This window comes from Felis catus, chromosome D3 (genome assembly GCF_018350175.1).
Source record: "Felis catus isolate Fca126 chromosome D3, F.catus_Fca126_mat1.0, whole genome shotgun sequence".
In the NCBI taxonomy this organism is placed as follows: domain Eukaryota; kingdom Metazoa; phylum Chordata; class Mammalia; order Carnivora; family Felidae; genus Felis; species Felis catus.
Window position 1 is genome coordinate 4490322 of NC_058379.1, and position 14363 is coordinate 4504684.

The following is a 14363-nucleotide window of genomic DNA, read 5'->3' on the forward strand; positions in this document are numbered from 1 at the left end:
TGTATACACATGAATAATCCAGAAAAGAGAAAGCAAGTAACATGCGGCTGCTGATAATAACAGTGATGGTTAAAGAGTCTTAGGAACCCCAGGGGTCCCTGGAGCCCCACTTTGAGAACCACTGCTTTAGATCAACAACATTTCGTGGATGAGCGGCATCCTTTGGGCCCAAAAGGCCAGTCACCAGCACTCTGACGTGCACTGGGTTGGAAAGCCCTTCGCAAGAGGCTCTGTTTGGCTCAGGTTCCCATCACACCCTCCGCCACGTACCTTTCACCCAGTCCTCCGGAAACTCTGCCGAAAGAGGGAAGTGGCCCACTTTTAGCATCTCTAAATTGGTTCCACCAAACCTTCGTGTAGGAAGACGTAGAAACTGAGGCCCAAAGAAATCATGTTATGTCCCCAAATCTAAGCCCTGGTGAGTGGGACCAGAAGACAGGCTGTAAAGTCAAGGAAGGTGATCACGGACAAGTCCCCAGCCCTCAAGTGCCTTCGTGACGGTTTGGATGAACCAGGTCTGCGGCTCATATGTTAATCTGCTCCGTCTTCCCCGATGGACTGAGGGATCCTGGGATGTCAGACTTTAAGGGAGAAGATATTCCAGAGAGATGAGTCTCAGGGAGTCAGAGGGTCTGGATACGCCTCTCTTTCCTTGCTAACCATTTCTTCCGCAGAGATCCTAAAGGAAAGTCCCTGATGAGGAAACCCAAAGTCCAGAGCGGGGTCCCCTGTGTCACCCACCTGTCAGGCGGAGGCACCACAAACCGATCCGTCCCACCACGACATCTGCCCTCCCGAAATCTTCACATTGGCGATAAACGAGCCCAAACGAAAAACGGGAGAGTCCTACAGGGGGGACACAGAATGGGAGTCCTGACCTCAGCATCTCAGGTTTGATGGGGCTCGTCAGATCCCACGTCATTACTTCCTACCACAAGGTCCCACAGCACACGAGTTCACTGCCGGCTCTGAAAGCTGAAGGGGTGTTTGTCCCACAAACAGTCACATGGTAAGCCCTGTCCTTAGGCCTGGGTAAAGCTGAGGAACTCGGGCACGGTCCCTGCCTGCACGACGCTGATGTTCTAGTGAGGGTCATGGACGCTAAATAGATAAGCAATAAGATGACCCCACGGGCTAATAAATACAGTGCAGAAAACGAAGCTGGGTCGTGGGAGAGACTGCCTCACATGGGGCCTCTCTGGCCTGGAACAACAGGGCTCTTAAGAAAGGGGGTGTCGAGGGGCGGCCGGGTGGCTCAGCCAGTTAAGCTTCCGACTTCGACTCAGGTCATGGTCTCACGGTTTGTGAGTTCGAGCCCCGCGTCGGGCTCTGTGCTCACAGCTCGGAGCCTGGAACCTGCTTGGGATTCTGTGTCTCCCTCTCTCTCTGCCCCTCCCCATGCTCACGCCCTGTCTCTCTGTCTCAAAAATAAATAAACGTTTAAAAAAAAGGGAGGGGGGTGTCGGGACTTGTAGCCCTCTGAGGAGGAGAAGCCAGGTCCGCAGAAGTCCAGGCACACAGCGCTCTCAGCAGACGGCAGAACGATCACAAACCACCTTGAGATGGGAACCAGCGTGGAGATTCACGGAAGCCCCCGGAAGTCCCCGTGGCTGGACGGCAGGAGCAGGGACGTTGCAAGAGGAGGTCGGAGAGGATGGTGAGGTTTCGGGGAAGAGCCTGAGTTTGGGGGCGCTGAGTCTGGATTTCCTCGCAGTCCGCCACGACTCTTCCATTCCAAATCAAATCCTTCTCAAATTCGCAGAGAGAAGAACTGGCCCTTTCTACTTTATACCCAAGCAAAATTGCAAATGCTCGAATCAGCATCAAATCAGATCCCAAGCAATTCAAAATGGTCACTTTGCTGGCTCAGTGAAACTTCTCTTTCCTCCAGACAAACAGCGCCTAACATTGATCCTGACGCCCCAACCCCAAGGGCGGGTGGAAAGCTCCTTTAGCTAAACCCGGTGGAGCCCAAATACTGCATAAAAGTTTCTATTGCCACTTAGAGGGGAAAGCTGCAATGTATTTATTAAATATGAATGCAAATGTATTGCCGTGGTAAGAACAAAACTCACCGCTAAGGACCCTGCAGGTTGGTGCAAGATTTTTAATATAGTATTTCAAATGTAATTCAATTCAACAAATATTTAATGAGCTCTAACAAGCTGCCAGTTCTGTGCCGGGGATGCGGAGAGCCCCAGTCGGCAACGCTCGGCAAGCAGCGTGTAATCAAAGTGACAGACACATTTTCAGACAGTAAGTTCTGGCGTTGTGAACAAAATGCAGGCAGCAAAGAGAAGGGTGTGATAAACATTTGCAAAGAGCTGCACGGGCCTAGACCGCGCAGATCAAGACGCACGCACTTTTGCATAATTAAAGTACCTCATTCTATAATTAGGGATTATAAATTATAACGGCATGAAATACATTCTCTTCTTCCTTGCTCTTATGAAGTGATCCCTGAAGTCATCTGTCTAAATGACAGTGAACAGGAGTCAACCTAACCCACGACACAAGTATTTTAAAGCTGGAATGGGGCGCCTGGGTGGCTCAGTCGGTTAAGCGTCCGACTTCAGCTCAGGTCATGATCTCGCGGTCCGTGAGTTCGAGCCCCACGTCGGGCTCTGGGCTGACCGCTCGGAGCCTGGAGCCTGTTTCCGATTCTGTGTCTCCCTCTCTCTCTGCCCCTCCCCCGTTCATGCTCTGTCTCTCTCTGTCTCAAAAATAAATAAAACGTTAAAAAAAAAATTTACAAGTATTTTTAAGCTGGAATTGTTGGAGATAAAGGCACAGCCCATTTAGAAGGGATCCACTGTAAGCAGATCCCCACACAACACGCCTCTGGTTGCGGTGAAATCGCAAAATGCGCCCTGTATGCCTGCTTGGAGCTGGCCCTTTGGATTTTTTTTTGTTTTGTTTTAAAGAATTGCTTACTGCATAGGGTCACAGCAAAGAAACTATCCAACTGTAAAATGTGGAATAGCTAAACTGAACCAGCTACCTAGTAATGAGGTTTTTTTACTAAAAAAAAAAAAAAAAAAATAGAATAGATCTACTTGGCAGACAAGTCGGTTTGTTGCTACTATTACTCTAAGTAAAACACAAAAGCACACACAAAACCTCTCAAGTGAGCAAAGCCCCACAGGGAAAACTGAGAGATCCTTTAGACCCTCGAGAAAGAGCCCAAGCTACACTTCTGCCTTTGCACAGGGTCAGGCTTCTGTCAGCATCTCTGACACGAGGAGACTTGAGTTAGACAGGTGGCCCCGTGTGGCTCGGCAGGGCTCCTGGGTGTCTCTCTGGGCTCCGAGGCTCCTTCAGATCCCCCTCGCACGGATGGCCTGTCAACTGCTCTGCCCCAGGGCCTTTACACCTGTCGGCCTCATGCCCTCGGACTCGGCGGCTGGCTCCTGCTCCTTGTCCAGATGTCTCCGCGAAGCCTTCCTTCCTAAAGCACGATTTCTGACGCGCTCTCCTCACCACCTACGTCCTGCTGACAACGCTCGCTTATTCCCAGGGTTCACATCCAGCACCGCCTATGCAGCAGTGACTTTCTCGCTACAGTGCAGACACCTCGGGAGCAGGACGTGCTCGGCCCTGGTTCTGCTGGGTCCCTTGTGGCCTAGAAGTGAGCCTTGCGCCGTGGGAGGCCTGAGCCTCCGGACGCGGCAGGAGAAGAAACCAAGGCCGAGTCCCCAACTAGCGACTCATCCAGAGCTGGGGAGCCAGGGGAGCTGGGGATCCCAGCCCAGACGGTCCTAGCCAGGAGGCCCCACTGCCCCCACTCACATCCGGGGGAAGCAGCTCAGGGAGAAGTTAGGCCACCAGCCTCGCTGAGCCAGGGGGGGGCTTCTTCTGTCCGCTGGGGGGGGGGGAGGGGACAGACACACACGTGCTGTGCTAGCAGCAGGTATCCGTCTGCACGGGGACGGTCAGGAGCTCCGGTCAGAGGTCGGAGGACCTCAATTTTCCCTTCACCCTAGCCAGACACAGTGCTTCAACACTCTGATTAGCCCCTGTGACCGGCAATGCCCCGCACGATGTCCGTGACCTAATCCCTGTGACCTGTGAGGCCGTTACCCTGCCTGGCAGAGGAAGCCTTGCACGTGGCACTCAGGTCAGGGGCTGGAGACAGGCAGCCTGTTCTGGACTATCCCGGGGGCCCCCATCACATGAGCCCTTAAAAGTGCAAGAAGGCGGCAAGAGAGTCGGCCGGAGACGGGTAATGGCAGGAGAGGCGGGAAGCACGACGGGGACTCACCTGCCATTGTTGCTTTGAGAGGAAGGGGACCACGGGCCCAGGAACGAGGGCCTCCTCTGCAAGCTGGGCACGACCCTCAGGGGACCGCCAGCAAGGGAGCCGGGGCCCCAGCCCGCCACCGTCAGAAACAACCCGAATGCGCAACAAAACGCAATTCTCCAGAGGAAACGCAGCCACGCAGAGACCTCGACTTTAACCTGGTGCGGCTTTTCACCGACTTCCAGCTTCCCAAACAACTTCTGCTGTTTGCAGGCGCTAACTTTGCGACCGAACGGCAATGCAGACTGAGGCAGAAAGCAACGTTTTGCTTACTCGACAGGGAGTCCCACGAATGGATCGGCTCACGTTGGCAAAGGCAGCAGCAGAGGCTGCGTCGGGTGTCCTCGTCAATCAGACGCACCTCGACTGGCAGGAGCAGGGACAGCAGACAGTGCCCTGGCTTCAACCTCAGCTCGGCGCACTGTGGCCGTCAGCCGCGGAGATGCACCCAGCCACGGGCACCTGTGTGACCAACAGGGGCATCGAGAGAAACCCCATGGAAGAGCCCTCGGTTTTCTTTCTGGGAAACCAATCTATTTCGATTTGGTCTGTGTGGTTCGGACGGAGGCCAAACGTTCCAGGGGTGGACATGTGACCGGGCAGAGCCAATCAGAATATCCCATCCTCCGGGTTACAGTCACTGGTTCAGGGGTGAGCCTCTGGCTCAGATCAGACCAATGACAGGCAGTCCTGGGATCTTCGCGGCATCCTCGGTGTTTAGGCCAGCAGCTGGCACATAGTAGGTGCGCAATAAACGGCATTTAATACATGAATGAAAATTAATGTGCGCTGCTGTTCAGTTGCAAGCAAATCAAACTTTCCAAATGTATGCTCTTATGTTGGCAATGGTTTAAGTAATGTTTGGAATCACTATCGCTGTAAGCGTGCTTACTTGTTTTTTGGAAACACAGGATGTTTCCCTTGAGGGAGACACAGGATGTTTCCCTTGAGGGAGCGAATGTTTCTACCAGGACAAGCGTGATATTTCTGTTGCTTCCTGCCGTAGCCCCAGTATCTAGAATTCCTGGAACACTGTAGGCACAGGAAAAGCTCATGGAATGAATGAATGGCGCTCTCTATTCCTGGCCTCAGTACTGTTGCTCTCCCTGGGTTTTACTTTTGGAGTTGTCTGGGAATTTAGTTCAGATTCTGATTCTTTGACTTGGGAACAGTACAACACCCTCAGTCTCACGGAACCAGAAGCAGGTGCCGACAACAACTCTTCGGGCTCTGAGAAAGCCCTAGCCACTGGTGGGGGCCACTGATGCAAGATTCGGGTCAGCGGACCAAACAGGTAACGTGCACCACATGCTAAGCTGAGCCACAGCATGCGTTAGACCATCTATGTCTCCGATCGCTTCAGGAAAAGCTTCTTGTCTCGTTTCCCCTCAAGGGAAATGCCCCCCTTTTCCCAACAGACAAGCAAACTTACAGAGACAATAATTCTGAGAGAAAAATGTACCAGACTGACCACTGTAACCCATCACCTAATTGCCATTTTAATTACTATATACACCAGGCAGCTAAACAGTGCAGAAAAACACAACACCCATGCCCCCACCCAGCTAGGAAATAAGACGCAGATGTGCTGAAGTTCCTGGGCACCCCCATCTCCTCCCACCCACCTCCCGCCCTCCCCAGAGACAGCCGCTATCCCGACGCTTGTACGATTTCCACGTTTATATTTTGGTTCATACTGTCACTGCTTAATTGCGCGTTCACAAAAATGTACGAGATTGTGCTCCGTGTTTCAGGCTGCATACAATGATGCCTTGTTCTAGGCATGCCCTGGCAACTTTGCTTTTTAAGTTTCTTATTCCATTTTTTTTCTTTTTTTTCTTTTTTTTTTTTTTAATTTTTTTAACATTTATTTATTTTTGAGACCGAGAGAGACAGAGCATGAATGGGGGGAGGGTCAGAGAGAGGGAGACACAGAATCGGAAGCAGGCTCCAGGCTCCAAGCTGTCAGCACAGAGCCCGATGCGGGGCTCGAACCCGTGAACCACAAGATCATGACCTGAGCCGAAGTCGGACACTCAACCGACTGAGCCACCCAGGCGCCCGTCTTATTCCATTTTAAGTTTTAAAGACTTATCCACGTTAAAACGCGCAGCACCAGCTAATGCTCGTGGCGGGTTGGTGTTTCCCTGTATGAATCCAGCAATGTGTGTCTGCCTCTCATTTGCGGCTCACGTGCCTGGAGATATTGCCTCTCTGAGCACGGCGGACTGGTGGGAAGTCACATTCTGGGGATGAAAAGGCTCGGCTCAGACTCGCCTTCCTCAGCTTGGCCCTCTTGTGAAAGCCACATCGCCTTTCTGAGCCTCTGTTTGCTCATCCAGAAAATGGGGGTCATAACCACAAGGACTTCTACGGGCTGGGGTGAGGAATTAAGTAATACGACGGGGCGGAAAGCAGTCCCAAGTCTTCAAAATGCTGAAACAGGACGGAGTGGAAATTCCAGGGACTGGAATGTCCAATCCCCATGTCCGAGTGCCCCATGAAAAGCAGTGGACCTTCACCTGGTTGCATGCATCAAGTCAGCCCTACTCATCTGCCAAGCCTCCTCCTCCAGGAAGGTTCCTCTGGGTAGCCGTCAGGACTGCACGGCTCTCCTCTCTCTTCTCTCAGGTCATTTCCTGTCTGCATCCTGTTCCTCCGGGACTTGAACAGCAGTGTGCATATTGAGATAGTCCCTCGCTCAGAGGGTCTATGTCCTTTGAAGCCCGCCACACAGGCCTCCATAGTAGATGTTCGACTAAATCATGCCGACGGACGGTCTCCTCCAATGCGGCACCCAGCAAGACAGTTCTGGTGCCTTCTATGGGATCTCATTAGTATTGCTTCACTTCATTCTCTAATTCCGAAAACAGAACTACTGAAACGGAGTGCTGTTTCTAGACTCATTTACTCAAAAGTTGCACTTTGGCCTGGGGAAAAGTACCTCTTAATGTATGCATTGGCCTTCTCTCTCCTTCCATAGAGACTGTGAGTTCCATGAGGGCCAGGACTATTTCTCAGAAAAAGAGAGAGAGAGAGAGAAATGGGGAGGAGAGAGAGAGTGGAGAAAAGGGTGAAGGGGGGAGGGAAGGAGCGAGGAAGGGAGGAAAAATCTAACCCGGATTTGCACATAAGACATGGCCAGAGATACCTGTATGATGGAAAGTATATTCTAGCAGCCTGTAGGAACTATGCACACAGGGGCACAAACCCCACAGCACTGGATGGGGTTTCTGGAGTCAGCATCCGGGACCTTGGGCAACTGGGGCTGGCCAGCAAGGGGCCGCTGTGGGTATGTCTGCGCCTGGATTGATTCTAATCTCTGATGATGAAAACATCGTGCGCCGGTTCTTCCACGGCCTGATGTGGCTTCCGGATCCACATGTGGTTCTGGCGGTGCACAGACGCGACCTTAAATTCCACCGAGTCACAGAGTGAGACAATCATGTCCAAGTTCTCCCGCAGCCCCTCTGATCTGGACCTCAAGGAGAGTCTCGGTTCAGGGCTAACCTGCATTGGTTCCTCTCCTTTCCAATGGAGAGAGAACAGGCCTCAGCCCACGTGCTTCGGCAGGTGACTGGGATTCACTCGCATGCGCCCAAAGTCAGTCCTCACTCTTAGCCCCCCTGCCCCCGTCCCATGAGCTCTCACAGATCCGAGCGGCCTCTGTGACAGGGGAAAGGGCTGTTACTGGGATCCAGGAATAAATTTTCCCAGGGTCTCCTTCAAACTCTCTTAGTACCACGATCAACCCCATTCTAACAGAACAGCGCCCAGCCCCCAGCACCACACACCCTCCAAACAGTGCGTTACCCCCACTGCTGGAAGTCTCTCAAGGCACTGTCAGAGTTAAATACCAATACTGAGCCTGAACCTAATTACACGTCACTGAAAAAGAAATTCAATTCTTGCTGAAATTGGGGCTTCTCAAATTCAGACTGAAATATCTCGAATTCAGACTGAAATAGAACGTGACGTGTGAGGAGAAAACTCACAAGAAAAGATAGGAAAATGGCTCTTAAACATGAAAAAAAGTATCCAAACGCACTCACAGTTAGGTGAAAACTAAAACAACACGGAGATCCCATTTCTCACCTAACGAACAGGCAAAAATTACAAAGCACGCGAACACACGTTGCTGGCGAGGCTGTTGGGAAACGGGCACTCTCGTATGTGGATGGTGAGGGGAGACTGGCCCAGCCCTTCTGGAGGGAAACGTGGCAAGTCTTAGGTAAACTGCTCATGCACTGATGTCTCGACCCAGAGACCCCACTTCTAGGAAGCCGCCTGAAGATATTCCCCCAAACATATAAAAATACGTGCACACAAGCTGACTCCTTATGGCAGTGTTTGTAGCCGCAAATTACCGGAGATCATGAAAAATCTCCAGACAAAGGGGAGTGCTGGAATAACCTGTGGTACATCCTCAAGCGAAGTACTAGGCAGCTACAGCAGAGGATGGGGATGGAGGGGTGGAATTGGGGGAGGCTGTGCCCATCAGGAGCTGGCGCGTATGAGAAGTCTCTGTACTTCCCACTCGGTTTGGCCGCAAGCCTAAAACTGCTCTAAAGACCAAACTCTATTTAAAAGGAAGAGGGGAAGGAACGAGGAACTGAATTGGGAGTAATTTCCAGGACATGCTGTCTATAATACACTCCCGCACACGCATCTGCTCGGTGGTGCAAAATGCTCATAGGAAGGATAAACCAGAAATGAAAGGGATTCGGGTGGTGTGGAGAGGTGGGGAAAGAAGGGGGTGGGGGAGCAGGGGGCAGAGATGAAACGGAAGGCACATCCCCCCTGAGCAGACATCGTGGGTAGCTTTGACTCAGAACTTCAGATACCCTAAAAATAAATACATACACCATTTTCCAAAGTCAGGATGTAGGGACGCCTGGGTGGCTCAGTCGGTTGAGCGTCCGACTTCGGCTCAGGTCATGATCTCGCGGTTCACGAGTTTGAGCCCCGCGTCGCGCTCTGTGCTGACAGCTCGGAGCCTGGAGCCTGCCTGGGATTCTGTGTCTCCCTCTCTCTCTGCCCCTCCCCTGCTCATGCTCTGCCTCTGTCTCTCCCTCTCTCTCTCTCTCAAAAAGGATAGATAGACAGACGTGTGTGTGTATGGATACGTGCACACATACATTTCCCAGCGCCCTCTACAGAGTGGGCTTAGGCACACCCAGGGAGCCTAGCCCTGAGCCCAGTGAAATGCAGTGCTGGACCACACTCCTTAAAACCCCTGGCACAGCATAAGAATGTTCTCCATTTAAAGTAAGTGGACACACAGCCAGCCAGATTTGAGGGTAAAAGGTTCAGATTGGATCTTCTAAGTAAACCTTTAAATCCTCCGGGGGCCTCATATGCAGAAAAGTTAACGCAAGGAAATACGAACCTTACATAAAGTTTTCTTTAACTATAGCCAGGTTCATTACACCTCCCAGAGGTCAATTTACAACAAGCTTCAGGCGCGTTCTCTTTCTTGAGGACTGGGGCCCATCCCCCTGGGAATTGGAGGTGGTTTATACTTCTGTTTCGCTCTGCCTCAAGCATAACGTAAGACAAATTTTGTCCGAGAGCTTATATGGAAAGTCATAAACATCAGGTGGCAGGTCCTCGTTTTGTCCCAGAACCAGCTGACCACAAAATGTTCCATCAGGATTTAGGAACGTGTTATGAAGCCACAGGGACGTGTATTGATAGAACGCCTCATGCCCGGACAAGCCATCATCCCTCTGTTTAATCTCAAAACCCACCACCGCACCATCAGTCTTTTTTCCATTAATAGGTGCCGCGGCTGCTTGTCCACATACTGAATGAGAAATGAAGCTGTATTTGCTCCAGCGTTTTCTGAGACTGCCTGCACCACTCCGCTGCGGGAGGCATGTCCTTAGAGGAGAGCGTGACAGAGCCTTCGTGAGGCCCGCTACGAGCGGGCCTTGTCACTGCCCTCCTTACGAGCCATGAGCTGGGGAATGTGCAGGTGCATATCAACCCACGCATCTATGTGCACACACAACCATCCACCCATTTATCTATCTGTCCATCTGTCACCAGAGTGATTCGTACTGATACCTCCGATTTAAATAAAAATAAGTTCAAGGGTGCCCGGGGCGGGGGGGGGGGGGGGGGCTCCGTGTTTGAGCATCCGAATCTCGCTTCAGGTCAGGTCATGATCCCGTGGTTTGTGAGATCGAGCCCTGCGTTGGGCTCCACGCTGAGCATGGAGACTGCTTCGGATTCTCTCTCTCTCTCTGCCCCTCCCCCGCTTGCACACGCATTCTCTCAAAATAAATAAATGCACTTAAAATAAAAATAAAAATAAGTTCAGAGGTTCCAAAAGAGAGCTAGAGGCCGCATCCCACCGTAGGAATGTTCTACCCATCAATCGTTCACCCGTTAGAGACCGCGCACGGGTTGTTTCCGGGGTGGGGTGACTGCCAATAAAGCTGCTGTGAATATTCACAGACAGGTCTGGGTGTGGGCGTAAGTTTGCATCTGTGCGCATCGCCCAGGACTGCAGTAGCTGGCCTGCCTGGTAGACGGATCTGAATTTTTAAGAACCTGCCAACTTTTCCCAGACTTTTCCCATTTTACATTCCGCCCAGCAATGCGGGACGGATCCAGTTTCTCCGCGTTCTCCCCCACATTTGGCAGTGGGTGTTCTGTGTCTACCAGTGTTACCTTGAAGTCGGCGGGAAGTTGGTCACGGAAGTTAATTCGGGGACTCCGCAGGGGACCCGCGGGCAACGGAGGCTTGCTCTCGGTTGGAACCTTCATGCCCATGCGAGAAGCTGAGCCACCAAGAACCCGGGTGCCAGCGGTTCTCCTGGGCTGCCATCTTGGATCCGGGGCCTTGGTCTTCCCTAGAAGCCCCGCCTCCAGACCTTCATTAGCATCCCATTGGGCAGATCCGTGTCACGTGACCACCGCGAGCTGCAAGGGTAGCCGGGAACCGTGTTCCCCCTGCAGCGTGGCACGCTGCTCTGCAAACGAAGTCCGGAGGCTGGAAGTGAAGAAGGGAGACGACTTACTGACAAAGGAACTGAGCGTCAGTCACGTCAGTAAATAGCCCTCCGAGGACGTAATCACCGAAAGAAATAAAAAACAAAACCGATAGGGTTTAAAATGGCTCCCCTTTAGGAGCAAGGCTGGGATTAAGGAGAAACCAACAAGGACAGTTTCGCTTTTCGTTATATGCCTTTCTGGATGCCGGATGTTTGGTTCTTAATAAACTGCGTATTGTCCCGTGAGCTGAGAGAACTTACCAATACTTGCACTCCACGCGGGTTCCTTATCCTGCTCCCATGTGACAACTGCACTTGGCGTTATTTTTCCAATGCTACAAGCACTTTCTCTGATCTGGCCTCCTCGCTGACTTAAAATGGAACCTCTCAAAAGGTGTTTCTTTTTTCTATACAGTCTCCTTGAACAAGATGAGCTATTTGCATGTATGAGTGGGGGGGGGAGTATAAGACCGTTATAAAGAAAGAATTTCCCAAATAAGGATGGTTTTACACACTAAGCGTCGACCCAGTGGTGCAATGGCTTTTTTGAGTCGTAGATATGAAAGATTTGTTTTGCACCTGACCCTGGCAACTTATTTTTTTTTTTTATAATAAGGTATATGGAGAAGCCTGCTTCACAGAAGATAAGTTACCCAGACATAATAAGCTGCGCTTTGTTTAAACAGCTTTTAAAGCCCGTTCTTCTCATGTGATGTGGGGCTCAATTTCTAAAGTCTGCAAGTAGGGGATCAAAATTACGCTCGAAAAGTATCTTAAATCTCCCATTAAGGACAAAACAATTTCAACTCTTAATACATCCAGCATAACCAGTTTTTTTGCTAGTGTTGTGCCAGACCGCTGTTTCTTTGACCCATCTCTAGACGAACTTCAGTTTAGGCAACTTTTTTATACAATAAAAAACATAGATACACAAGTGAATGTGTGTGCACAAATACACACGCACAGACACACACACTAAATCTTGTCTCTAAAGACTAGACTAATAATCAAAACCAACAGAGGAGGAGAGAGATGGGCTGGGCTCACTCCAGGCACACACATATACTCAAATGAAACAGACCAGAAAGATAACCCCCTTACACACTACCACACCTCTGCGTATGTGAGGCCGTGTTTTTTCTGGAGTTTGTGGCAAGGGGCACGATTATAAGCTTTAGGGAACACTATTGGAGAGAACTGAGTGTATGAAGCTGTCAAGGAACCTGGCAAGGAGGGTGGATTTCTCTGGAATTCCGGGCTGTGCACGCAGACTTCTGAGGAGCAAATGCAACTTTTCAACGTCGGTTGGCAACACGTCCCAGTGTTCTACCAAGTGCTCTAGCCCAGCTTAAACAGTTTCAGGAAGAAGAGAAAAAATGATCTCCACTAAGGTGGATTTGGCTTTTGACAACCGAGTCCAGAGGCTGGGAGTGGAACCAGTGGCCCCACAAGCAAGACACAGAAATGTGTGCACCTTGTGGACAGTTGAATCCATGAGGTCCTGCAAACCCTCACCCCTGCGAGGCAGCAAGAAAGAGGTATTGTTGCTTTTTCTTCTCCTGGGTGTGCACCCCAGGACCCTGGCATAAGCTGTAGGAGCAGGCACCATCTTTGAGGAGGTGAGACCTCACTGCTGCCCGCCCCCGGACCACTGGCACCTGTTCAGGGAAAGGGCCAGGGTGCTCCTGGGGCTGAGAGACCACCTCTCCCCGCCCCTCCCACCAAGCGGGAGCAGTGACCCTGGCCCCACGTGCGCAGAATAAAAATAGCAAGACTCATAATGCCAGCTGATTTCTGGAACGTTCCAGGTCCTTGCTATGTGCCCAACGTGCCCCTAAAATCCCCTCAACTCCAAAAGGCTCATTCCCTCCGTGGAGGACGGGACAGCCTCAGGTATGGGACTTCTGGAAGCCCAGTCCTGTAAGGTAGACTCACACCTGCTCGCCCCAGACCCCAGCGTCTCTGAGAGCGACCATCTGTACTGCAAGACACCCCCGAATCACATCGGACTCAATCTGGGGTGTCGGGGATTGGGTCCCAGATTTCTGCCAAGCCAGAGTTAGCTGTGAGCCGCCTTGTGAGCGCGCCTTCTTCGGTGGTCCAAGCTCAGCTCTAGGACCTGGCGTGGAGGGAACAGATGCAAAAACCCGCGATCCGCGGGGGCTCCCCAGTCCCAGTGTGACGAGCTGCGGTACGAATGCGGGGGTCAGGATGTGATCCTGTGCTTTGCGGACGGAGGTTCACGTAACTTGCCCCACTTCCTGGAGCCTAAGTGCCACAATGTGGTCGGTGTGGAGTGGGGGTAGACCCCATGGAAACCGTTTGGGGGGGACAGTAAACCCTTCCCCTTAGTCATGCCCCCTCCTCACTTCTGGGAACAGAAGCTGGTCTGGTTCCAGGTGCTTCCCAAGGTTCCGGGTAAGGGTTCTGAAGATCCTGGAACGGACTAATTTGTCCCAAACCCCTGTCCCCATCCAGGGGAAGGGCCGCCCTGAGCCCCGCAGAGGCACTGCTGGTGGCATCAGCGCCCCCGCCAGACTTCCCCAACAAACCCCAAATTGGGGCTGCCCCGCCCGCCGCAGGGCCGCGCGACAGACGCCCGCTCCAGCTTCATCTGTGCCCAGCAGCGCGCCAGCGGCAGGCTCCGCGCCCCGCACATCCCCGGGAGGTGGGCCTGGAGCGCTCCCTCAGACCCCAAGTTTTCGCCGCCCGCTCTGTACCTGCGGGGTGGTCCTCGCTCCAGCGGCTCCAGCTCCAGCAGCTGCTGGCGCTCGGATCCCTGCAACTTTTCTCCAGCTTCCGGGGCCGCCCCGCCTCCCGCCTCCGCCCCGCCCACCTGCGCCCCGCCCCGGCCCCGCCCGGGTCCCACCCCGACCCCGCCCACCTGCGTCCCGGCCCGGCCCCGGTCCCAGCCCCCGCCCCGCCCGCCTGCGCCGTAGCCCCGGCCCCGCCCCTGCCTCAGGTTTCACCCCGCCCACCTGCGGGGCGCCCCGCCCCTCTGCCCCGCCCACCTGCGTTCCGACCCGCCCCGGTCCCAGCCCCCGCCCCCCCCACCTGCGCCC

At 52.7% G+C, this 14363-nt stretch overlaps 1 long non-coding RNA gene across 1 annotated transcript in view; it reads right to left on the reverse strand.

Moving 5' to 3' along the window:
* LOC109493129 overlaps positions 1–14116 on the reverse strand; it is a 118256-nt gene extending 104140 nt beyond the window's left edge. Inside the window, exons 1-2 of the long non-coding RNA XR_002737147.2 lie at positions 14022–14116; positions 10979–11300 (exon numbers count right to left, since the gene is read on the reverse strand). This is a non-coding gene — a long non-coding RNA (uncharacterized LOC109493129). The remainder of the gene's footprint in view (positions 1–10978; positions 11301–14021) is intronic.
* Between the last annotated feature and the right edge of the window lie 247 nt (positions 14117–14363).